The following is a 25,025-nucleotide window of genomic DNA, read 5'->3' as shown; positions in this document are numbered from 1 at the left end:
TCCCGGGTCTCTGTCAGGTTGACGCTGCGGCTTCTGGGGCTGATGGCCTCCTGCATCCTACTGGTGCATCACGCCAGGTGGCGGATGCGGGCTCTGCAGTGGGACCTGAAGTTTCAGTGGGCCCAGCATCAGGGCAACCTGTCCGACCACGTCCTGATCTCGGAGGGCACTGCGAGACAACTGCAGTTGTGGCTCACGGACCGCGATTGGGTCAGCGGCAGATCCCTCTTCCTTTCCCAACCGGAGCACGTAGTCGTGACGGATGCGTCCCTCCAGGGCTGGGGAGGCCACATGGGAAAGGCGGGGATCAGAGGCCTCTGGTCTCCGGCGGAGGCCCGGCTCCACATCAACCTTTTGGAGTTGCGGGCGATTCGTCTAGCACTGAAAGCGTTTCTCCCCTCTGTCCGGGGGAGTGTAGTGCAGGTGTTCACGGACAACACCACCGCCATGTGGTACTGCAACAAACAGGGCGGGGTGGGGTCGTGGACCCTTTGCCAGGAGGCTCTGCGCCTCTGGCAGTGGCTGGAACGCCAGGGCGTGACCCTGGTGGCTCACCACCTGGCAGGTTCTCTGAACGCCAGGGCGGACGAGCTCAGCCGTCGGTGCATGATGGATCACGAATGGCGTCTGAACTCGGACGTGGCGCAAGGCTTCTTTCAGCGATGGGGAAAGCCTTGGTTAGATCTATTCGCCACCGACGAAAACGCACAATGTCATCAGTTCTGCGCGTTGGAATTTCCAAGGCGGCACTCGCTCGGAGACGCTTTTCGTCGCTAGTGGAGTTGCGTATTGTACGCCTTTCCGCCTATACCACTTTTGCCCAGAGTGCTGAAGAAGATCAAGCGCGACCGAGCACAAGTCATCCTTGTGGCTCCGGACTGGGCACGAAGGTACTGGTATCCAGAGCTACTCAGTATGTCAGTCGATCCCCCGGTTCGTCTGCCTCTTCAGGAGGACCTTCTGTCGCAGCAGCAGGGGACGGTCCTCCACCCGAACCTGTCCAGTTTTTACCTCCATGCTTGGAGATTGAGCGGCGACAGTTGAGGCCATTTGACTTGCCTCCTGAAGTCTGTAACGTCATTCTGGCAGCCAGGCGTCCCTCCACAAAGTCGGTATACGCCTGCAGGTGGAACAGATTTGTGGCATGGTGCACAGCAAAGGCTGTGGATCCTCTTCCTGCCCCTCTCTCTGAGGTTCTTCTCTTCCTTCTTTCTCTTGCCCAGCAGGGCTCTGCTCTGGGCACTATCAAGGGCTACCTTTCTGCCCTTTCAGCCTTTCTAAGGCTGCCTGATCAACCTTCTTTGTTCAAGTCCCCTATTGTAAATCGTTTTCTAAAGGGCATCACACACACGTTTCCTCCTGTTCCGTTTGTGATGCCTCAGTGGGACTTGAACCTTGTTCTTACGTTTCTGATGTGCGCTCCCTTTGAGCCACTTCACAATTGTCCTCTCCGCCTTCTTACTTTGAAGACTGCTTTCCTGGTTGCCATCACCTCTGCCAGGAGAGTGAGTGAGCTCCAGGCCCTTTCTTGTACTCCTCCTTTCCTTTCTGTCCATCCGGACAAGGTTGTGTTGCGTACTAAGCCATCTTTCCTGCCCAAGGTCGTCACGGCCTTCCACATCGGGCAGTCTATCACCTTGCCAACCTTCTTCCCGCCACCGCACCCCTCTAAAGAGGAAGAGCGGCTCCACCGTCTGGACCCAAAACGTGCGCTCTCATTCTATTTGGATCGCACACGCCAGTTCCGGGTGAATGACGAACTCTTTGTTGGTTACGTGGGCGCTAAGAAGGGGAAAGCGGTGCACAAGAGGACCATCTCCCGGTGGATCATCTTGTGTATCCAGGCATGTTACTCCTTGGCTAAGAAGGAGCCCCCTGTTGGATTGCGGGCTCATTCCACCCGAGCCACGGCGACTACAACTGCCCTGGGCCGGGGAGTGCCCTTACAAGACATCTGTCAGGCAATTACGTGGGCCTCGCTGCACACGTTTGCAAGACACTACTGCCTGGACAGCCAAGTCCGGAGGGATGGCTTCTTTGGCCGTTCTGTCCTCCAGGACTTTCTGGTGTGATTATTGGTTCGCAGACCCACCACCGGGGTTGGTATCACTGGGGTATCTATTCTAAGGTAAGGAATCTATCACTAATGTGTCTCTTTCAGATGCACAAGTTACTACTTGTGTAACGATATATCTGTAAGAGACATTAGTAAGTGATAGATTCCTTACCGACCCACCCATCCTCCCCGTTCTGCGAACCGATATCTAGGGTTAAGGTCTTCCCCTTTCAGGGCCCTAGTTTCAATGGCACCAGTGTTGGTTTTTAGCATGGCTCAGCACTTCTGGCACGGAAAAGCTGTGTCTAAGAACTGACATCAGCACGCAGAGGCGGCGTCTAAGTACTCCGACGACGTCATCACGGCGCCGACGACGGACGCGGAGCTGCAGACAACGCCTACCGACGCGCAAGGGTACCGCTACGCAAAAAAATTCCTACTTGCCTTTGATGCAGCGCTACTCCGGAAATCATTTCTAAACCCTCGTCACCTCTCCGTAAAGTATTAAATCACACATTTACTCATCAGTGGGGCCCATAACACTGTGAGTCACTTTCACACTTTTTTTTTCCAAAACCTTTATTGAAACAAACAAAGGCGAATAAGGGTGAACAGTTAGTCTGATACAAATCATTATGTGCATGTATACAATCGTTTCCTTTGGTTCACAATAAGTTCAGAGTACACAATTTGAGCACCTAAGTAGAAAAGGCAAAGTGAAACAAAGCGAGGAAGTCCATTCGCAGAGCCCAGTTGTCATCCAGGTCCAGGGCGACAGGAAGGAAAATAAAACACTGTGATATCAACATTAGTCCAGCGATCCCGGATGACACAACAAAGGTGGAACAGATATAAGGGCAATGTTCCTTCACCCATTCGCCCATAACCTCCCCAACACCCTCCCCCCTCCCCCCCCCCCTTGCTGCCGGGCCTAGCAAAAAGAGCAAGGAGATGAAAAATTATTATTATTATTATTTTTTTGTTTTGTTTTGCGGGCTTTAGTTTTCAGCTGTTCAAATTCTTCCATTTCAGTTTTATTCAGTACAATAGAGTCTTTCATGTCTGCTTTTGTTCATTTCTGCAAGGGTTTTGCTATTAGTGAGAATCCACTAATCCACTGTCTACAGTAACCCACCATTCCTAGAAACATTCTAACTTGCCTTTGTGTTTTTGGTGGTTGCATTCCCTGTATCATTTTGACTCTCTCTGCGGTGACTTGTCTAGTTCCTTTAGCAATCTTATGACCTAAGTATTGCACTTCTTTCTGATAGAATTGTAATTTTGATGGAGACACTTTATGTCCCTCCTCTGCTAAATGGTTCAACAATGCAACAGTATCTGAAATGCACTCATCCTTTGTCTTTGATGCCACTAGCAGGTCATCAATATATTGAACCAATACAGAATCTCCAGGCATGCTCAAACCTTCTAATGTTTTCTTCAACAGCTGATTGAAAATGGATGGATTTTCAGTATACCCTGAGGAATTCGGCACCATGCCGGAACGCAAATATGGGCTGGCTTTCTCGGTGTAATGGAATCTTAAAGAATGCATTGCACATGTCAATCACGGTTTACAATTCTGATTCATGTGGAATCTGATATAGAATCACAGCTGGATTTGGTACAATCGGACAACAAGGGACAACGATTTTATTAATTTTTGTTAAGGTTTTGTACAATTCTAAATGTTCCGTTTGGCTTTTTCAATCCCATTATCAGTGAATTACAAGGATTGCTTTCTATTTCTCTCAAAATGCCTTGTTCAATAATTTTGTCTATCACTGGTGTTTTTCCTTCAATTACTTCTACTGTCATTTTATATTGGGGAATGTTTGGGTAACTGACTCCTTCTTTTACGGAAACTTTCACAGGATCTACATCTTTTATCAATCCAATATCTTCTCCTGTAAAATCCCACACTTGCTCTCTTTCTGTTTCTTTTAGTTCTGCAGGTATCTTTTCTCGATCAAACACAGGAAATAATTAACTCTTTTCTGATTCTATCATTGACATAGTCATTTTATACAGGCTATCTTCATCTGGGGTTTGGAGCTCGATGCCATCTGGTGATTAATATATGGCACAGTTCATCTTACATAAAATGTCTCTGCCTAACAAATTTACAGGACTACTATCACACACCACAAACCGATGCATGTCTTTGAAATTTCCAATTTCTACTTCAACTGGTTTTGTTAAGGAGGTTTTAATTTGTCTATTAGCTACGCCTGCAACTTGGATCTGCTCTCCCGAGAGAGGAAGATTTTGAACTTCCACTGATCTAACAGTAGAACCGGTAGCACCAGTGTCCACTAGGAAAGTTACTTTTACATCATTCACTTTTCAATTCACAAACGGACCAGACTGATCTACCTCAAGAGTGGCTCCAAGCACACACTCTTCTTTCTGTCTCAGTCACCATCAGAAGCTGTCCTCCGACTCACTCCAGCCTTCCTCTTGTAACCAATACTGAGCACTCACATTCACTCTGGGTGATCGGTTTACATGCTCACCTCGGCTGAATCCTGTCTCTGCACTGTATCTATTCAGATTTACACTGTGTGGAAGTGGCGGTTTTGGCACCTGACTCTGTTGAGTAACTACCTGCTGCTGTTGCGGTGGTTGCTGAATTATCTAATTCTTCACCTGTGGATTTAAGGATGTATTTTCGGGATTAACTCTTGGTGGACATTTACACTCTTTCTTCCAATGCCCTATCCTGCAGCAATTATGACAAGGGTACTTTTTCTTAAGCTCCTCTATGTTCCCTGCTAATTTAGTTCCTTTCGATTTTCCTTGACTCGCATCTGTATTTTTATTTTGCAATTGTGCCTCTCGATGTTCTGCTACTTTCACATGTGCCCACATTGCTTTCTCTTTTAGCTTTCTTTGTTTGACTTCAATTTCATCACTGCAATATTTGGCATGTCTCAGTACTTCGTCAAATGAGCATGACTGCCATCCTATTAAATTAAGCTTAATCATGTCCCCTATTTCGAGTCTTAATCCGAACACAAATCGATACACAAAATGACTCATATCTTTTTCGCTCAACTCTTCATATCCACTGTATTGTTTAAACACTAACAACAGTCTCTCATAAAATGCATGTACAGATTCTTTCGGTTCTTGTAGAGTTTTATCTATTTTAACCCAATCTGTCTCTTTTGGTGGAATTTTATTCTTCAAAAACACTATTACTTGTTCATATTTGCGCATCACTTCATGCGAAGGAGCACCTGTCACTTTGTCTCGAGGATATTCAGTTTTAGGCCAATTCACTGTTACTTTACATTCAGTCCACAAATCTGCTGGTACTACTATGTCAAATAATCCATCTAAATCCTCCCATAGTAGCTTTGAAACCTTTACGAATCGATCCACCTGTCGATGCCATTCTACTGGGTTTTCTTTCAATCTGGGGAAATCATTAGTAACTGATATGTCCTGCCTAGACCAAGGAACATGTACATATCCTCCTCCCTGTATTTCTCTCATAGGAAATGCATTTACTACTGCCTCTTTTTCTCTCATTGGGAACTCTAATGTAGATTTATCACTGGCTTCTTCGTTTTTCTTTGCCCATTTTACTCTCCATTTAGTAACATCTCCCCATTTCCTTAATAAAACAATTAGTTATTTTATTTGGGTTAATCTTCCTACAGTATGCATATTTTCAATGTCCTCTTTCTGAAAAATCTACTCTGTAGGATTTCTGTAATGTTTTATTCTTTGTAAAATCTACATCTAATTCACTAGCTAATCATTCCAGCTGGTCATGTACAGATTTGGCTTTCCAAGTAATACTTTTGCACATGAATATTAATTCATCGTCCTGATATGTTTTTAGTCAATCAGTCCCAATTGTTCCAATAATTAATTCTTCCATGTCAACTTTTAGTCTAGCCACATCTAATACTTTAGGTTCATGATCTTTAACTTTCAGAGTTTTAAGCCAATCACTTAATTCTTGCTCCGATGGTCCTACTGGGGTTTGTATTGAATCTATTTTCTCTACACTTCTTTTAGGTGTCGCAGAATCAGATTCTGCTCCGGTCGGGAACTTATATGGTAAGCTCTGATTAAAAGTCAAATCGGGTGGTATTATGTTGCTTGTTCGCCTAATTTCAGACAAATCTGGATAAATCTTTTCTCTTACTTTTTGCAAACTCTGGTTTATTATTATTATTTATTATTTGGACATTTATAAAGCGCCTGGTTACGCACACCGGCGCGTCCCCGCGCTATGATAAGTGGAAATTACAGCCCCAGCCACCCTCAGAGACGCCTACCTGCTATATAAGTGAGTTTTAAGTCTTTTTCTGAACATGGTCTCAGATGGTTCCAGCCGTAGATCCAGAGGCAAGGCATTCCAACACTTGGGAGCAAGGTACCTAAAAGACCTCCCTCCCATACGGGCCTTCCTTACTCTCGGAACCTTCAGTAGCCCGGTACGGGAGGAGCGAAGATTGCGCGTAGGCTCATACCAGGTCACCAGGCTCTGCAGCAGAACAGGGGCTTTACCGCTCAAAATGCGGTGACAGGTGGAAAGGGCTTTAAACTCTACCCTTTTCCCTACAGGGAGCCAGTGTAGTGCCTGGAGCGCTGCTTTGGAGGAAGATCTCCTAGGGAGCCTCAGAACCAAGCGCGCAGCTGCATTTTGCAGCACCTGGAGGCGATTTATGACCTTTCCCGTCGCCCCCAGATACAGCAAATTCCCGTAATCTAGGCGCGACGTGACTGGGCATGCACCAGCATTCTGCGAGCTGCAATAGGCAGGAGATCTAATACCTTCCTTAAAGTTCTCAGAACGCTTAAGCACACCCCTGCCACCCGGCCAATCTGAGGGCCAAAGGCCAAATCCACATCCAGCCACATTCCAAGATTCCTTGCCTCCTGACAAGGAACTGGAATCTCTCCCAGACAGGGTGGCCACCATGCCGATGACCAGGCAGACGGCCCTCCCCCCACCACGAGTACCTCGGTCTTGCTACCGTTCAATTTCAAACAGTTGGCAGACATCCAGGTAGCCAGTTCTTGCATGCAATCCCTGAAGATGTCCGCCGCAAGACCGGGCATACGTGAGAGGGAGATGACCAACTGCGTGTCGTCGGCATAGGACACCAAGCGCAGACCGAATCTTTCCACAATAGTCGCTAGAGGGGAAACATAGAGATTGAATAAGGTCGGGCTCAGGGACGAGCCCTGAGGAACGCCCTGGCCCAGCCCAATCTCCCTCGAGTAGTAGTCACCCAGACAAACCCGAAAGCACCTGTCTATCAAGAACGATCGAATCCAACCAAGTGCTGCGCCTGATACCCCTCCTTCATTCAGACACTGTAGCAAGGTGGAATGTGCTACAGTGTCGAATGTGGCGCTTAGGTCCAGTAGGATCAAGGCCATAGTTTGGCCTTCATCCACACCCTGTCGCAAGGCTTCTACCGCCATAAGGAGGGCAGACTCCGTCGAGTGGCGGGGACGGAAGCCAAACTGAGAGTCGTGGAGCAGGGAAGCCTCCTCTACAAACTTCATAAGTTTAATAAGGAATCGTCAAAGTTGGTTCTTTTATTTTCTGATTTTCAAACACTGGGATTTTCAAACACTGGGTACAAGACCTATTGTTACTGGAACTGTTACAGCTTCTATATTTTTAGTAAGTTCCTGTATCTTCTCGGTTAATTCATTTGTGGAATGTATATATTCAGAAGTATTCGGTTGGTCTTCAATTTGCCTATTTATTCCTGCTGTACTTTTTCGAATTTCATTATTTTGTTTAGGAGTAACAGTAAGTCTAGTTTCTATCACGGGTGTGTTTGAATCATATCTCATTTCTACTCTTTCTGGAAAGTCTCTAAAATTTGAAAATTGCTTTGGGGATTCATTAAATCTGTCCTCTACTGGTGGAGCATTTGGAGTGGTCCATATAGAAACCGGTTGATATGGCGGTGGTCTCCTATTTAATATCTCTTCTAGCATCGTATCCTCTGATTTACTTTCTCCATAATTTTTTCTTCCTGTCTAAACATTATTCCTTATCTCAGTGCATTTACGCCCTTCTATTTTACCCGCTAATCTAACCGGATACATTCCAACACACATATCAGCGTTTCTCCATCTTCGTAATCTACTCTCATGTGTTTCTCCCCACAACCCACATAATCTACCTCTTGTTCCTCTAGAATTGCCAAACCTTTCTCATTCTAATTCATGCATCTCGTCTTCCCACTCAACTAGTGCTTCAAATTGAGTTGGTCTGGGTCTCGGTTCAAGCTTCATAATTTTTTCTCTCAAATTTCGTAAAACTGCCGAATTAAAAGATCCAACTTCTAGAAATGCTAGTGCACCATCATGTCTGGTATATCTAGCCCAATTCTCCAGCCAAATGCATGTGTGATAGCCATATTTCGTCATTAAATTAGAAGCAGGCGTCTTTGGCGGAGGAAGCAATTTTCCCTCTCTTGTTACAATCGCCTTGTCTTTTGCGAATACATTTTTCAATCTCTTAAACCATGAAGGTTTCTCCTTTTCTTCTCCCTAATAAAACTCCATATTTCTGATAATTTCCTGTCTTTCAAAAGATTGCGCACTCTTCCGTATACTGCTTCGTAACACCAGCCTATCACAGCGCGGTTTACACTATCGTACCAATTAGAACAAGATACGTTTCACTAGTGCTTAACCAATTACTTCGCTTCTTTCGCTGATGCACCAATAAGCTCTTACTCTGTCTTGGTCACGAGGACAATCCCTACGCGATACTTTTGACGTCAGCAGTGCTCCGGCTTCTGCAGCGCTGACTGACCCCTCCTTTACAAGGATTATCGAGAAGCCGTATTTACACTTTTATACAATTAAATCAGTTAGTAACTCCATAAAACAACTCCATTCGTCTGTTTCGCTAAACCAAAGTGATAGTTTTCTCAATCGCACAAGTATTCTGTATTTCCAGTAGACAGCACTTACCTCTTCTTTACCACAGAATTTTAGATTCAACGATAAAGTAGCACATCCCTCTACCTTACCCTTCTCTCAATCTCAGGTGAAGCTATATTACTCTCTCAGCAGTATGTTTTAAACCAGGATACACAATGATCCCTGTACTTGAAGGCTAAGGTTTTATAGACTGTCCTCGCTATGCATTTTTCCTTTCACACGTAAAGTCCCTAAATTTGTGATGTGCGACGATACAACTGTGATATATGATAATTCTACTACCTTTTGAAACAGACTATGAGTTGTGCGACTTCACTTGCCACACTTCCTCTGCCTGCAGACAGAGTAACTAGCTTCCCACACTTTCCGGAAGCCTTTTCAGGACTACATATAACATAATACGAACTCAACAGATGTTAGTCATAATTCTGTACATCAAATCCTGTATACATCGCTCTATACATCATCCTAGCTAATTTTATAGCAACCAATGCTCTGCTACCAAGCTAATTACTGATGCAGCGCTACTCCGGAAATAATTTCTAAACCCTTGTCACCTCTCCGTAAAGCACTCTAGTGTTCCACCTTCCTTGTCTGACCGGTGTCCAGCAGAGAGCTGCAGAGAGCCGCGGAGAATTGCAGAGTCGCAGAGCGACGGAAGGAACCTGAGCAGCAGCCACCGCGGCTGCAGTGTTGTGCCGCAAGGGGTTACCGAAAGAGTCCGGGAAGCGCCGGTAACCCGCCGGTAACTTTAAAAAAGCCCTTGAGAGCGGTTGGAGTGGCTCTGGCAAGGCGACCTGCAGAGCGGAGCGGCAGGGGGGCTAGCAGTGAGACTCGCCCTGCCCCTCCTATGTGTTCGCCTGAGTCCGCCTGAGTCTGCGAACCCACCTGGCCCTTGGGGGGTGCTCATCTAGCTTGGTCGCCTCCACCAGCGGGCCAGAGTGAGGCTGGCTTGTGCTCAGAGAACGCCCGCAAAGGATAACAAGCGTTGCCGTCAGCCGTTAAACCTCAGGGGTTGCTGAGACTCGTGGCTCGTGTCTCGCCCCCTCTTCTTCTTGCTCTTGCTCTTCATCTCTTCGCCTGAGGACTGCCTACGGACAGCCGAGCACCAGAAACATGCACTGAGTGCCAGCATACTTCAGACGGAACAGGAGGCAAGAGGTAAAAGGGGCAGGGGAGTGCGACAATAAGGACAGGCCGGCCGAGAACGGTTGCACACTTGCCCTTTAGTCCTAGCCTTCTGCCCTTGCCCTCTTAAACAATTCTGTTATCATTCTGTTACCATTACCTGCCACACTGTTGCTGTTTTCCTTCTAGTACGCCCCTACTTCCCTCCATTGCTCACAGAGCCTTCTAAGCTTGCCAAGGGCATCCTAGCGCCTTCTAGTGTCCCGGACTGGGATTGGGGCTGTGACTGCGTCTTAGGCTAGCCAGACTGATCAGTTAAGATTCCTACCTCGGTCTGTTAACCTCTTCAATCATTTCTTCACACCTCAGTAACCTCAGTAATCTCTCGGGGAGAGCCAAGCAGGATGTAGTCAGGATAAGCCAAGGACCTTAACATATTCAAAACTTTAATCCTAATTGTAACCAAAGTACCGTGTTAAAGCTCAAGGCTCCAACGACAACTACACCCCAGCATCGAAATCAGTTACATTATTGACATTTCAGGCCCAATACTAAAGACCGAGGATTTGGTTTAAGTGAGAACCCCCGTGGTAGATTTTGCCAAAGGGGAGGCACCACGCGCCACAACCAACAAACTCGACATAACTAATTAAACAGTACATAGGAGCAATGAGATCCAGCAGAGTTAGGCAACCTCTACTCAAACCAAAATCAAACTCTAAGCCTAAGTCGAGGAAAAGGAAACTGGAGCCAATAATGTCATCACACCCAGTCAATCCTCAGGAAGCAAACCCCAATGTTCATAATATAGACAAAGAAGGACCAATTATGGCAACTTCAATGCCAACTGCAACCTTAACATTAACCTCAATTGTAACCTCAAAGGAAAATGAAAACAAAAGGGATATTGCACCACCGATGGCCAACGCCTCTACCACTTGTTCAATTATGGCTCATCAGCAACCATTGAGATCATCGACCCCGCCAAAGATATTACAGCAACTCCCACAACTCTCATCGCTCCCAGTATCAAAGTCATCATCAAAGGACCTAAACAACCTCATAACTATTGAAGGAATGCCAGTGAGGAAAAAGATATGCACTCATCAACCAAAGAAATATACTAAGTTTTCCTTTCTAAAAGATCCTGGAACAGTAATTTACTCCAAGATTGGGAACATAAAAGGACTGCATACACCGCTCCCATCGAGCAAACCTGACTGCAGTCCTACCCACAGCAACCTAGCTGATTCACCCTGGCTCGCCGGAGGTCTCAACCACCCCATCACTGTGGTAACATCAGTAGCATTAACATCACCCGCAACCAGAAGAAAGGCTATACCCACCTGCTCAGCAAGCCAAGGAGCCAACAACTATATCAACCATATTATCCAAATATAACTTGGACACGGCATGCTCTAGGAAAAAGACCGCTAAGGACTGCTCTTGGAGTCCATTGAAGACAGCCGAGCTTGCCGAGACAGCGATCCATTCATATCCAGCCAGTCAAGCTGAGACACACTCTAGACAAGTAAGTACATCGCATTTAGAAAATCAAGACTCATTAAGAAAAATCAAGGCTCAGATCCATAATGGCGGAAAAAGACAAGATTCACTTCCTTCCCAACTGTTTAGTAGCTCACCAAACTTAATGAAGACAACTCGAGAAATACAGACAGAACAACCAACAACGACTAAAGAGCAGGAATGCAGGGAAGAAAAAACGCAATTCTTCCAATCTACTAACAGTCTACCTATTCAAACTAAGACATCTCAAACATTCTCCAATGGCACCTGGGAACAAACAGTGACAAATAGTAGACCAGCAGCACAAATGTCATCTGCACGCCGTACTTTATTACCATATAATGACTCCCAATCCATGAACAACTCCTTAAACAATGACATGACTTTCATAGCAACGCAGGAATGGGAAGAACTAGTTGCTTCTTACAATTTTAAACCAGCCCACGTTAACTCACTGTAACCTGCGGGGTAGGGAAAGGCAGGAGACTTGTCTTTGTTCTAGAGGGTTTCATTTGGTGGAACAGTAAGTCGGTACAAGTCTTTCTTGGTACACCCCTCCTCGGAGATCTACTCCTCTCTCTCCTTGTTCTCCGCCGTAGCCCTTCCTCCCTTCTTCTAATCCGACTCCTCCTCCGGCTTCTCTCCTCGGGCTCCCTTGTGACCCAGGCTCCGTAGGTAAGGGGAAAACACAAGAGAGGGGTGTATCAGAACACGCTCTAACCGCACGGCAATCAGGGGAAGGGGAGTGAGGGAAACCCAAAGTGCTGGATAACACACAGGACGTGAGGGCGGTGGACACCGGGTGTCGGGGAAAAGCTCAGGGGATGCTTCTACCCTTCTTCCCAACCCAGCCCACGATACGAAAACGCACCTCGGATAGCCACACCCCTCCTGGTGTGCGGCTGGGCGAAGCGTGGTGTCGGTGGCCTCCTGGCTTTCTCTTCTCCGCCGGGTCCCGTCCGTCCTCGGCCTCGGCTGTTCTCCACGGCTCCTCCGCCTCCGATGACCCCCGCGTTGTTTTCGCCTCCGTAGTTTCACCCGTCTCCGCCTTCTCCTCCTCCTTCGCTCTCGTTCCTCCGCTCTCGGTCTCTTCACTGCTTCCTGACGCTCCTCTCTCCCACTCTCTGTCCGCTCCTCCGGTGTAGTAACACACCTGTGCTCTCTCTCTGCTGTCGTTTAAGGCAGGTCTTGACTCCTCCTCCTCCGCACTCTCGCTAGTCCAGTTAAAGGGCCCGATACTGTCTTCCTCATCGCAACTGTATTGCTCGTCAATCATGTTCCAGGCTGGGGGCCTCGGGGCTGTGCAGACAAGAGGGGGGGTTAAAGGTTAAAGGCTCACCCCGGGTTTCGGGGTGCGGCGGCAGTCCTACGCCCTCCTGGTTACACACCATCCCCCCTGGATACTTCCGTTCGGGAAGTGGATTTCTGGAGAGATAATCTGCTACCGTATTGTCGATTCCTTTTTTGTGACAAACGGTGAAGGCATACGGCTGCAGAGCCAAGAATCAGCGCATCACCCTTGCATTGTTCGATCTGTTGCGAGCCATCCATTGGAGGGGCGCATGGTCGGTATAGAGGGTAAATGGTCGCCCCTCCAAATAGGCCAGTTTGTCCACTGTATCGCTAGACATTATTTCTCTACCGTGGGGTACCTGAGCTCCCTGGGGAACAACTTCCTACTTATGTAGAGGATAGGATGATCAAGCCCGTCTGCCCCCGATTGTGACAATACCGCTCCTATCCCATAATCCGAGGCGTCAGTGTGCAGTGAGAAGGGACGTAAAAAGTCTGGGGATGAAAGAATGGGGGTAGTCGTGATCATGCGTTTCAGGGCGGCGAAGGATTCCTGCATTTCGGGGGTAGGGGACAATAGTTCCGTTTGTTTGACTCGGGTTTTTAGGGTCTCCGTGAGTGGGGCTGCTAGTTGGGCGAATTGGGGGATGAAGCGTCTGTAGTAGCCAATGAGGCCTAAGAACGCTCGCATCTCCCTTTTCGTTCTGGGGAACTGCGTTTCTGCTATGGCCCGAACTTTTTCGATTTGTGGCTCGATAAGGCTATGTCCGAGGACGTAACCCAGATATTTTACCTTTTGAAACGCTATGCAGGACTTTTTAGCATTGATTGTCAGACCGGCCTTCTCAAGGGTGTCCAAGACTTGATGGAGATGGGTTAAATGCGTCTTCCAGTCCGGGCTGAAGACGACAATATCATCCAAATATGCGGACGTGAAGGTTGTCGTCTCTTGCAGCGTGTTATTCATAAGTCTTTGGAATGTGGCCGGGGCTCCGTGCAGCCCAAACGGCAACACCGTAAACTCGAAATGTCCGTCTTCCGTGGAAAAGGCGGTTTTGTGACGGTCTTCTTCCTTGAGGGGAACTTGCCAATATCCTTTTGTTAAGTCTATTGTGCTTATATATTTGGCTTCCCCTAGCTTCTCGATTAATTCATCTATGCGGGGGATGGGATATGCGTCGAATGTGGAGATCTCGTTGAGGGCTGGGAAATCCATGCAGAACCAGCGGGTTCCGTCAGGCTTTGGAATCCTTACGATGGGACTTGACCAGTTACTGCGTGAGGGTCGTATGACGCCGAGCTTCAGCATGTCCTGCACTTCCTGCCGGATTCCCTTCCTTCTGGATTCCGGGATGCGATACGGTCGTATCTTGACGGTCTTTCCGGGTATTGTTTGTAACTGGTGTTCCGCAAGTGAAGTTCTTCCGGGTTGGTCTGAGAACACGGTGGTGTGTTCGTTTAGGGTCTTCATCAGCTCCTCCTTCTGCTTCTCTCTCAGGTCCTCGTTTATCACGAGTCGTCCTATGGTGTTCGTTGCTTCTGGTGTTTCGGGGTTTGCCAGATGTGCCCCTACTGGCGGCGGACCCAGCCATTTTTTTAACATATTGATGTGATAGACTTGGGTCTTTCGTGGATTGATTTGTAGTCTGTAACTTGTTTTACCTATTGTTGATATTATCCGATATGGGCCTCCCCATTCTGCCTTGAATTTCTGAGTTGAGGAGGGCAGGAGAACCAATGCCCATTCATCCTTCTGTAGTCGTCGCCATTTTTTTCCTTTATCGTATGTCGTCTTTTGCTTCCCTTGGCTCTTCTCCAGATTGGTGTACGCCAGATCTCTTAGCTTCCCTAGCTTAGAGCGAAGATTCCGGGCATACTCCAAGGTTTTCAGGGTTTCTTCTGGAGTCTCTTTCTTCCAGGCCTCTTTTGTCATATCAAGTAGTGAGCGGGGTTGTCGCCCATACAGTAGCTCAAATGATGAGAACCCCAGGCTGCTTTGCTTTTGACCCCGGATGACATACAAGCCAGGGGCAGTATTTGATCCCAGTCAGCTCCGTTCACCTCCAGCATTTTCCTGAGCATGGTCTTTAGGGTCCTATTGTATCTCTCCACGAGACCGTCCGTTTGGGGGTGATATACGGCTGTTCTTATTTGATGGATGTTCAGGAGCTGACAGACCTCCCTCATCAGTCTTGACACGAAGGGGGTTCCCTGGTCCGTGAGAACCTCTTTGGGGAACCCCACCCTAGAAAACAGCTCCAACATCGTGTCTGCTACGTGTTTGGTCGTGGTGGACGTCAGTGGAAAAGCCTCCGGAAACCTCATGGAGTAGTCCACAATCACGAGGACGTATTGGTGTCCCTTTCTTGTCTTTGGGAGAGGGCCGATAAGATCCATGCCCACCCTCTCGAAGGGAACCCCGATGATGGGGAAGGGTTGCAGGGGCACTGCCGGGGGCTTGGTCATATTCCGCTTCTGGCATATCTCACATTCATGGCAGAAGGACAGGGTATCTTTATATATCCCTGGCCAATAAAAGCACCTCAGAATGTTCTGTGTCGTTTTTTCGGCTCCAGTGTGGCCGGCCACCAAGTGGGAATGGGAATAGAAGAGAACCTGTTCCCTAAATGGCGCGGGGACGAGCAGCTGCTCAGGTTCATCCTTTTGTCCCTGCCTGTACAGCAGATCATTCTTTACAAAAAAACGTGGGTATCTCAGGGGCGTTTGTCCTTGATTCTGATGCGCGTTTTCCCACGCGTTAAACAGCGTCGCATCGTTCGCCTGTGCAAAACGAAAACTTCGGTCCAGTACCCAAGGCTCAGGGGACACCAACGCCGGTATAGGTCGGCTGTTAGCGATAACCTTGTTAGGCGGTTTGAGGTGTCCTAAACTCTGGTGAAACATTTCTAGAAATGCAGGATTATCTGTCCCTATAATCAGGTCCTCAGGGAGTGAAGCCAACACGCCTACCCTGATCGTATGGGGGGAGCCCTTCAAGGGGACTATAGGAAGCAAAGCCACCGGGTATGGCCTCACGTCCCCATGTACATACCTAATGTTCACTTATTCCTGTGGTAGAACCTGGTGGGGCCTCACGTGCTGGGACTGTACCACCGATTGGCGGCATCCTGAGTCTAAGAGGGCCTGTATGGGGTTACCATTTACCTCTATACTTACTCTGTACGCATGCCCCATCTCTGCTGAATACAATACTGTCTTCGGAAGGTATCCGACCTCCATTGGTTCTTCGGCAAGTCTCCTTCGGGGACACATACGGGCTATGTGACCCCAGGTGCCGCATTCAAAGCATGGTGGTCCGCTGTGGGATGGGGGTTCGGGTCTCCACGGCTTTGTCTTCATGGATTCTGGGACTTTCAGCGGTCTCTTCTCGTTTTTATTGGCGGCCTGTTGTTTCTCCATCTTCCACGGGCGGGGGGGGAGGGGGTGGTGGTTGTTGTACCCGAGAGAACGTGGTAGCCATTTCCACTGCTTTGGTGGTGGTAAGGTTGTGGTGTTGTTTTAACCACCTTTGGGTTGCGAACGGTAGTGCCTCTAGGAATTGTTCTAAATAGACCCAGTCCATTATTTCCTCTTTTGTGCAGACGTTGGGGGTTAGCCACTTGTCGGCGGCCATTTTTAGGCATACAAACAGCGTTTTGGGGGTTTCCCCTGGTACTCCTCGTTCTTTTCGGAATCTGAGGCGGTAGGCCTCCTGATCAAGTCCTAAGTGGTCCAGTATTATTCGCTTAATATCTGCATAGGGGGTGTCACCTGTTGGGTTCGCCACCTGATACGCGGCTTGAGCTTCCCCTACCAGCAAAGGGGCGAGAAAAAACGGCCACTTCGCCCGGGCCATCCACACGCCTGGGCGGCCCTCTCAAAGTTCAGCAAAAAGGCGTCGGGGTCTTCCCCCGGCTGGTACTTCTGGAGGGAAACTCCGCTGATGCTCTGAGGAGTTCCTCCCAACGTTACTGGACCGCTAACCATGGAAGGGTCGAGGGCACGGGCCGCCATGGCCGCCTTCATGATCTCTCCGTCTGCATCCGCCAACTGGATCTGCTGTTCCGCGAGCCATTCCAGTCTTTCCTGACCCTTCACCAAAGCCTGCACGACCTCGTCCATCTTTGTTATACAGATGGGTGAGCTGCCCGCATTCTCCACCACTGTAACCTGCGGGGTAGGGAAAGGCAGGAGACGTGTCTTTGTTCTAGAGGGTTTTATTTGGTGGAACAGTAAGTCGGTACAAGTCTTTCCTGGTACACCCCTCCTCGGAGATCTGCTCCTCTCTCTCCTTGTTCTCCGCCGTAGTCCTTCCTCCCTTCTTCTAATCGGACTCCTCCTCCGGCTTCTCTCCTCGGGCTCCCTTGTGACCCAGGCTCCGTAGGTAAGGGGAAAACACAAGAGAGGGGTATATCAGAACACACTCTAACTGCACGGCAATCAGGGGAAGGGGAGTGAGGGAAACCCAAAGTGCTGGATAACACACAGGACGTGAGGGCGGTGGACACCGGGTGTCGGGGAAAAGCTCAGGGGATGCTTCTACCCTTCTTCCCAACCCAGCCCACGATACGATTACGCACCTCGGATAGCCACACCCCTCCTGGTGTGCGGCTGGGCGAAGCGTGGTGTCGGTGGCCTCCTGGCTTTCTCATCTCCGCCGGGTCCCGTCCGTCCTCAGCCTCGGCTGTTCTCCACGGCTCCTCCGCCTCCGATGACCCCCGCGTTGTTCTCGCCTCCATAGTTTCACCCGTCTCCGCCTTCTCCTCCTCCTTCGCTCTCGTTCCTCCGCTCTCGGTCTCTTCACTGCTTCCCGCCGCTACTCTCTCCCACTCTGTCCGCTCCTCCGGTGTAGTAACACACCTGTGCTCTCTCTCGGCTGTCGTTTAAGGCAGGTCTTGGCCCCTCCTCCTCCACACTCTCGCTAGTCCAGTTAAAGGGCCCGATACTGTCTTCCTCATCGCAACTGTATTGCTCGTCAATCATGTTCCAGGCTGGGTGCCTCGGGGGCTGTGGAGACAAGAGGGGGGGGTTAAAGGTTAACGGCTCACCCCGGGTTTCGGGGTGCGGCGGCAGTCCTACGCCCTCCTGGTTACACTCACCCAATGAATCAAATAATTCCCCAAGATCGGATAAAAGCAACAATATTGGAAATTCGTTTCCCGAATCCGTATGGACAACAATTTTAAACATCTTGCAAAACTCAGCTACAGCCCTAGAATTTCAATCACATAAAATGGACTTGCAGCTCTCAGTCTTACAGACAATGGCCGACTCTATTTCTGGAATTGACTGGAAAATATCAGAATTAAATGGTCTCATAAAGAGGGGCCAAGACGCGGTTTACACGGCTCAAACGATACCACCACCATGTCCCTGCAATCCGATCGTAGACAAACTATCATCTCTACCATCTATGCTAGGGGACCTGGTATGCGATCTACAATCAGCAGTTCCACAAATTTCAGTCCCACAAATTTCAGATCTTAGCTCAGAACACTCTACAACACAAGCAGCGTTAGCGAATGAGACGCCATCCGAACAGACAGCAGCAATCAATCCGCCCTGAGGTGGTAGAATAGCTTTACTATCATTGTCAGGAGTCACGGAACTTGAACCCATGAACTAAACCGCAACTCTAGTTGAATCGGCACCAGTCAATGCTCAGGCTCTCAACAAGACTCGTAGAAAGATAAAAAGGAAAGGAAGTAACCGGTTCATAAATGACGCAGGATCCAGCACAGAAATACAACTAAACTCATCTCATGTAGTAACGACTTGTGGTCGGAAATCCAAAGACATGGAACAACTTCTACTCTTATCCTTGCACAAGAACCCAGAGAGTCTTCCTCCATCGCCTCCAGCAGTTTTGATAAAATCAACAGGCAGTGCCATTCAGGAATCTCGACCGAGTGAAAGCAAGCAGAAGCTTCTTCAACAAAAAACAACTCAACCAGCACACAATATTGACCTAACAACGCTTGAACACATTCCAACAACTGAAACTCAGGACAACGTTAGGACTAACAACACAGAGCTAACCCAGCAACCAATACGAAGATCAAATAGCAACACAAGAGCACTGAGGACAGATAACCATCAAAGTGAGCAACCAAATTACCCATATACTGGCAGCCTAAGCCGTCCCCCCCAGTCCGCTCAACATGGCCATGAGGTACCATCAATAAACCTAACAACTGACCACCATCAGGACAGTCCGACAATCATCCTTTTCACTCCTGAATATATATCCCGAGGTAGGGACGACATATTGAACAGGGGAAACATATTAAGACTTCTACACTCTGTTACAAGCCTAGAAAACATCAGCTCCTCTGACCTCATTCAAATAGAGTTTCTGTCAAGCAACGACTCACAACGCTCAGAAACAACAAAAGCAACCTTGAACTCCTTTGAGACAGCTAAGAAAATCTTGGAAGAAGAAGCAACGTTCCAACAATGGGGGATAAAATTGAGACTTGAAAAGCAACCTCGCTATCCGACGCCCTTTTACCCCTCATTAGGCCACCGGCGCGAAAAAATACCAACTCAGTACTAAAGGGAGCTAGGAGTAATTCTCCAAGGGCGTACTCCCAAGATACAAAAACATTTTTATCTGAACAAGAACAAAGGCACTGTGGTCACATTTCGCCAGTCACTCTCCTTAATTGGAAGTCAATCCAACGAACAATCAATATAACAAATGATACAAATTGACAAAGGGGAAAAGACTTTGATAATCCCTCAGCAAAGACCAGGGAAATCAGCGTGTGCACCTGGAACATCAATGGCCTAGCCAGTAAAAGCAACGATCCAGAGTTCTTACAATATCTGAACTCATTTGACCTGCTACTGCTCCAAGAAACCTGGGAGGAAAAGGCACTCGAGCTGCAAGGGTTTACATCCTGTTGCCTTCCAGCAAACAAACACTCCACCTTTGGTCGCAGATCGGGAGGCCCGATGATTTTTGCCTCAATAGCAACAATAGGCGAGATTATGACAATAGAATCTCCTATACCTCCTCATAGTGCAATACAGGTGGTAAAGATTTCGCTTTAGTTACATAAACAGACTCAAGAAGTAATAATAATCAATACGTATATCCACCCCAAACAGAAATAAAAAGCAGCCAATGATCTGATAAAAGCCTTTGAAAAAATAATGGAAGAAGAGGACTCCGATTTAATCATCTTGGCTGGAGACTTCAACATGTTCCTCGTTAGCTCAGACCCAAATAACGACCTTATCCAAGAATTGAATGCTGCAAGGGGCGTGCCAAGACAAGGCTCCGCAAAAATTAACAAATCAACGAAGCACTCAAAAAACGTACTTCGACAACTAGAACACCTTAATCTAAGAGCCTTGAACAGGTGTTATGTCGAAGCTGACCCACCAGTCGCAACTTTTCATTCCAACAAACAATCCTCCCACCTTGACTATACGTTTACATCCTTAAATATGCTTGGCTGCCTAACAGCGTTCAAAATAGGGATGAGCGACCTTAGTGACCACCTGCCCCAAGAAGTCACAATAAAAGTCAACTTACTACCGGAAACTGATCCACATGTAGGCATTGACATTGATGTTACCTCAAATCTAAGGCGGCTATGGTGTAACGCCGATAACATCGACTCCATATTCCTTGCAGCGAAAACTCTTTTCACTCAAACTGCCAACTCTACAACTAAGTTGTCAGAAGTTTGGCAAAACTTTATTCAATACATCAGTGAAAAATTGCTAAAAACTCCGCCAAATTGCTTACGTCAAGGGAAGGGAACTTCAAACAAACTACAATTTACCTAAGAAATGAAAATGCAAAAACGGTTAATAAACCAAACATTGAGGCAGATGCGAAAGGATCCAACAAATCGCGACTTACAAACTGCTAAGGAAAGCAAAAAAAACTGTTAAAACAGAAGAAATGGGAAAAACAGAAACAAAGAAATGCGGACCAATGGGCGGAACTTCTTTATGAAGGAAAACGGAAAAATAGCTCAAGGTTCTGGCAAATGATTAAAAGAATAAGGAACCAAGAACATCTCGGCCTGAATTCAAACATATCGGAGAAGGTATGGACAAAGTATCTACTTAAGCACTTTAACAATGAGGATAGCCTTGAAGAGGTGGCGACAAAAACCCCAGTGAAGAAGTTCTGAGGGAGAAAACAGAAAAAACAGACAATTGCTACACGGCGACAAGGACCCAAGAAACATGTGAGCATGGGGTCATGCTTATACCTAGATCTGACAAACTAGTGCCGGAAGCAAGTTCTTCTCACTACATCGAGTCTGGACGACTGATGACTGTGCCAGCCAACCTCAAAAGGCAAATAGCAAGGGGTAGATCTACAGGAACCCCCGGGCCAAATGGCATTCCACCAATGTTGTATAAATCAGACGCGGAATTCTGGAGCGCAGCACTAACACCAATATTTAATACCATAAAGAACACCCAGACTCTTCCTGAGTCCTAGCATGGGTCAGTTATCAGCCCAATTTTCAAGCATGGCAGCAAGAAACACCCAAACAATTATCGGCTTATTGTCCTCATAGATGTGGAGGTCAAGTATTTTGCAGGAACCATTCTGGAGGAGTTAACGTTATGAGCATCTGAAAATTAAGTAATCCCGATCAACCAAACGGGGTTCTGCAGGGGCCAAGGGACCACAACTAACATCATGGCACTGACCCTGCTAATGGAAGCAGCAAAAGAGATCAAAAAACCCCTATATCTTTCCTTCATTGACTATACAGCTGTATTCGACCATGCGGATCGCAACAAAATTGGATAAATGGGGAATACCTAAACACCTCCTAGACGTGCTGATACTACTCCAGTCAAACACCTGGATTAAAGTCAAACTAGGAGCGGGCACACACCTCTCTAAGCCCATCCGGACAACAGAAGGGTTAAAGCAGGGGTGTGTGCTAGCGCCAATTTTGTTCAATCTTTTCCTTGCTGATCTACCAGGGGAACTCGATAAATGCATTAGTCATGCACCAAAACTAGGGAAAATTACCCTGTCCAATCTGCTATATGTGGACGACTTGGTGCTGATAAGCCGGACACCTATGGGCCTCCAGCATCTCTTGAATGTAGCCCACACCTTTTCAGTAAAGAATGCCCTGCAAATAAATTTCAACAAATCAAAGGTCATGGCTGTGAATTACAAGAAAAAAAGGAAAACTAATTGGCACTTAAACGGAGAAAAACTGGACCTGGTTACTACTTACAAGTACTTGGGTGTAATCCTGGACTCCAAAAATACATTTAAACCACAATTAGACTCCTTACGAGGAAAGGGAACCATGACCTACCTGGCTATAAAATCCTGAAAGGGCAAACTCCCTGACCTAACGCTCAACCCTCTCCTCCAGATCCTGCGGGCAAAGTTACAGCCGACTCTCACATACGGGAGTGAATCCCTTCACGGGAAGGACGCCGCACTACTGGACATAGTCATAGCCAACTCATACAGGGCCATCTTTAACCTGCCAAGATACGTCTCACCTGCACAGATCCGGCTAGAATTCGGTATTCTTAAACAAACACTAGAAAGGCAGAGTGCGTATGTAACCAGCTGGCATAAGATTCACACTGCTGAGGTTGGCTCTTTAAGTTCCAACGTATGGGAAGAGCTGCTTCGACATCATAAATCTTCATCCAGAGACTACTTACTTGATTCACTTCAAGTCCTAGGTCTGTCTGACGTCTGGGATACCCCAATAGACTTCTTGTCCTTCAAAAAAGATGTGAAAAAATCAGCATGCATTATTTCAGCTATTGAGGACAAGGAGGCACTAGCAAACAGAGCGCATGGCTGGATCACGCTCAGTAACTACGCAATAACGCAACCACAAGCATACCTCAACATTGGTATGAAGCTAAAAACCAAAGAAAGTTTTTTAAAACTACGCCTTTGCGTAATTCCAGTAATCCCACATCTACCACCCTGGGTGAGAAAAAACTTTTCACAGCAGTGCCGCCTGTGCAAAGCTGGCAAGGAAGACTTGGTCCACGCTAATTGTATTTGTCCCAAGCTAAAGGATTTGAGGTACAATTTATTATGGTCCTCTTTCAAATTATACGACGTTCGGACATGCAGGCAGGCTGTTAAACTGTGTTTAAACCCCACCAACACGAAATTAAACTGCCAGGTCGTAAAGTTTTTTGATTTAGCAGAAAAAAGACATAAGAGCGCGTGATGAACATTGAAAGATTTTAAGGACAATCAAGAATTGATCTTAACCAAACTTTTAATTTGACGAGATTGCGCACAAATGAACTTACTAAAGAATTTTTTGTAATGTTTTAAAGTTTTGTAAAAATTGTAATTAATCATGTACAAATAAACGATTACTTACTTACTTACTTACCTCTCCGTAAAATATTAAATCACACATTTACTCATCAGTGGGGCCCATAACACTGCAAGTCACTTTCACACTTTCTCACTACTTCATGGATTGGTGAGACTCAAAGGAGAGCTGCTGGATCATAGCGTAGTGTCTAAATCTAACTAACTATTTATAATATATACATCTGCAGATTAAAGTTTTATTTACCATGGTTTTATCAACGAGAGAAATTTATTCAGACACACCACCATTGTTTGTCGACGGATCTGCTAGTAAAAAATTAGGATAAGGATGAACAAGACCAGCTTAATTCTTCATTTATCTTATTTTTATTTAAATAAATTCTCCTAGCATGATCTCTATTTCTTCACTCATTTATTTTATTAAAGGCAGACTGATTTATTAATACAGATTGTTACCTAGTGCATAATAGTGCATAATTGCTGATTACTCCTCCTCCTGTGTGTCCTCGTCACCCCGGGTGATTACTCAAGTGGTGTCCTGACATCATAAAGCTAGAGCAGGATGCCATCTGACATGAGGGACAATCCATTCCCTAGAAAGCGCTAGGATACATTTGTCATGGGATTGAAATGGGTAGCGGGGTAAACAGGTCGCCCAGCTGAAGACATAGATGGTTAGATGAACGAAGCTAGGGCATTATTTGAGACTTGTCCATTTGGTTGAAGGTGTGTTTAATCACAATGTTCTCGACTGCTCTATAGCTTAACTGATAGTTAGGTACTAAGATGAGGATTGTCTGTTATTCATGGTTTTTATTATTCCCACTAACTGTAGCGTAAAACTTCCTCCTTAAACTCATCAGATAATCTAATTGCTATTGCTGTATCATACCCTAAAAGAATTGCACTGAGAAGGGGACACCGTCACTTGGCTGGCAATCGCATCCTTTTATCTGCGTCCTGATATAGCTGATAGAGTTGTGTAGAGTGGTAGCAATTGAGGCATAGGATTAAGAGTTGTTTGCTAGGTTGAACATTAAAACGGAGATTTACATTTTGAGTAAGCTGTGGATTTTCAAAATATTACTATCTCCACAGTACTGATTACTAACTCTTAAAAAAACCAGTTTTTTATTGCATTGCATTAGTTTGAAAATATTCAAGTTCTAATGGACTAACAGTGGACTTTTCCATCTGCAGAAAATACCGACTGACCAGAGGTGGCAGTGTTGCAGAAGAGAATTTCACTGCGTTGCTGAGACCAAAAAAAAGAAAAGAACCCATTCCTCAGCACTCGGCCCAAGTTCTAATGGACTAACAGTGGCTTTTTCATCTCCAGAAAATACGGAATGACCAGAGGTGGCAGTGATGCAAAAGAGAATTTCTCTGTATTGCTGCGACCCCCCCCCCCCAAAAAAAAAACCCATTCCTCAGCACTCTGCTCAAGTTCTAATGAACTAACAGTGGCCTTTTCCATCTGCAGAAAATACGGAATGACCAGAGATGGAAGTGTTGCAGAAGACAATTTCTCTGCGTTGCTGAGACAAAAGAAAAGGAACCCATTCCTCAGCACTCGGCCCAAGTTCCAATGGACTAACAGTGGACGTTTCCATCTGCAGAATATAACTAATGGCCAGTAGTGCCAGTGTTGCAGAAGAGAATTTCTCTGCGTTGCTGAGACCAAAAAAAAAAGAACCCATTCCTCAGCACTCGGCCTTCCTTTATCCATTTAAGTGGTAAGTCAAACTCACATTAAATACTTTTTTT

General features: G+C 46.7%; 1 long non-coding RNA gene across 2 annotated transcripts in view; it reads left to right on the top strand.

Moving 5' to 3' along the window:
- LOC144798672 (uncharacterized) overlaps positions 1-25,025 on the top strand; it is a 47,560-nt gene that overhangs the window by 5,444 nt on the left and 17,091 nt on the right. For both annotated transcript variants that reach the window (XR_013603606.1, XR_013603605.1), the window contains exon 2: positions 24,459-24,994. This is a non-coding gene — a long non-coding RNA (uncharacterized LOC144798672). The remainder of the gene's footprint in view (positions 1-24,458; positions 24,995-25,025) is intronic.

This window comes from Lissotriton helveticus, chromosome 12, assembly GCF_964261635.1.
Source record: "Lissotriton helveticus chromosome 12, aLisHel1.1, whole genome shotgun sequence".
Lineage (NCBI taxonomy): Eukaryota > Metazoa > Chordata > Amphibia > Caudata > Salamandridae > Lissotriton > Lissotriton helveticus.
Note: the sequence above shows the minus strand (reverse complement) of the source record. Positions and strands in the feature narration are given on the sequence as shown.